Below are 2,333 nucleotides of genomic sequence, written 5' to 3'. Positions count from 1 at the left end.
TGTTGTAAACTGAAAAAGAAAATGCAAGTGTCCCTCGGGGACCAGATTCTTTTGCTACAAGAACCTTTCTTTACAGTTATCATTGTTAGCTGCCTTGCAGTGGATTTCAAAGCCAAGTACAGACCATAGGAGGGCTCCCTGGGCTTTTAAGGCTGGGACATTTCTGAAGCAATTGCCAGGCCCCCAACCTTCCAGCTAGTAGTTAAAAGCTGAATTGTTAAAGCCAGTGGGGGGACTCAGCACAGCAAACAGCAAAATGGGATGGTTCTAAGGCTAGGATGATAGCAACAGGCCGGTATTACTTTCCTGGCTTTGATGGTTCTGTAGCCTCAGGAAGCCCGAGCAAGGGCAGGTTGACTTTGGTACACGAAGCCCTCCAGGTCCCCTGTGGGTCACAGTCAACTGGAAGGTGCTCAGCAGCTGCAGTGACAGAGACATGGGATCCAGGGCGTTGTTGGAAACACATACTGAAGTGCTGAGGGTGGTGGAGCGGGAAGGCAAGTTAGCCCCACGTTTTCTCAGCAAAATAAAAGTTCTTCGTCGCAGCAATCACAACTTGTCTGTCACTCTGATATTATCATGGAGAAGAAAAATAACATCATTACAATAAGATATACCAGCCATATTCTTGGGCAGGAAAATTCTATGTCTTAAAGAAATAAATTAATCTGAAAGTTAAACACTTCTCCATAAAGGTAGCACTGGGTTTTGAGCATGCGCTACATTAACTCAGGATTTAAGTGTAATGGAGAAAAATAAAAATGAACAGGCCAGGGGAGGAAAAAAAAATCCAAAACTATATTATAAAGCTACAATTAAAACACCGAGGAAATGGTATATAAATACGTCATGGTATACAAACAGCTGGTTGAATATATTATGATGTATGTATACAAAGGAATATTACATAATCCTCTTTTTGTAAGGGTGCTCAGCATTACTGACAGGAGTCCTGGCGGCACTGTCTGGTAGTCACTGGGACACTAATGGCAAGGTCAGGGCTTTGTCGTGCCAGCCTCTCTGAGGAGCAAGATGAAACTGCCTACTCCCATCATGCTTTATGGTCTCAGAAACCATATACAGGGTAGCTGCGACTTGGAGTTAACTCAATAGCTGCGGGTTTGGAGTTTTTTAATGTACTAATATTTTTAAAAACCATCTCCAAGTGGCACTGTTAAATAAAACACTCAGAAGAGTAAGTATAAATACTAGATACTAGTATTTGTATAAAAATGTATCCATGTACACATATATGCGTGGATAGACTAGCTCTAAAAAAAATTATCAAGGAAACTACTGAACAATTTGACGAGAGAAGGGCCTGAAGGCCCAAGACTATACCCTGCACTTCCGATGCTTTGCTAGTTAGTGCCAACAGTTATTGTTACCCATAAGGATGGCGGATGGCGGGTCGAATTCCCTCCCTCCAGAAATGCCTCTGTAGAAAGGCCTGTGATCTACTTTTAACAAACTGGGCACCAAACACCCTGGAGCGCACATTTCCACTCTGACGCACAGCGAGCCGCCGCGAGCGGGAAGCGCATCCACCGGCACACACTTTTAATACCGTCCGGTTTTGTTTGTTTTTCAGTCTTGTACCTGGCGGTACAGCGATTGAGTGCTAATAACCCTAAGGTCAGCCTTTGGAATCCAACAGCCGGCAATCTGTGGGAGGAAACGGGGTGGTCTGCTTCCTGGAGAGAGAAGACGCGGCAGGCTGCGACCAGGCGGACTGACCCCTTGGAAACCCGGGGAGCTGTCCGATGGGTCCCGTCCTCCGGGGGCCCCCCCCGACCCGGGTCAGACTGGCCCTGCGACCGTGGTTTCCAAGCATAGGAGAGGCTGCCGAGCATTTGTGGAATCACCCATTGAGAAGGCGATGGTTTTTTTCCACGTACTTTTTTGAAGCCCCCTCGTCTATACCACCAATTCCAGAACTAAAAGTATTGTAGGGAAACAGAGCAGGAAAGAAGGGGAGATGGACTCACCAACTTCAGGACGATATGCTTACCGCGCACAAGACCTGCTCGTCCCAAGCCCCGTGCTGAGGGGCAGCGCTAATGGACCCAATTTCTCAAGCAAAATCATCAGCTGTCACTAGCCCCAGGAGGGCGGACCCCCTCTCCTGGTGGGCGGGGCCACACAGGAAACCACTCAGGTGAGCAGATCTACCCAGGTGGGCTGAGCCACCCCCAACCCCAACCTTGGTGCAGCCTCGCCCCTCCTCTCCCATTGGCCAAGGCTGAGACCCTCCTTCCCGCCCATTGGCAGAAGCCATGGTTTGCACACCCACCCACCGTACCCCACCCCCGCACCGTGGGTGCCTGGGAGAG

Source organism: Echinops telfairi, unplaced genomic scaffold, assembly GCF_000313985.2.
Source record: "Echinops telfairi isolate 266 unplaced genomic scaffold, ASM31398v2 ScPeMD7_25;HRSCAF=90, whole genome shotgun sequence".
NCBI classification, from domain to species: domain Eukaryota; kingdom Metazoa; phylum Chordata; class Mammalia; order Afrosoricida; family Tenrecidae; genus Echinops; species Echinops telfairi.
The sequence above is the reverse complement of the archived record's forward strand: the minus strand, read 5'-3'. Positions refer to the sequence as shown.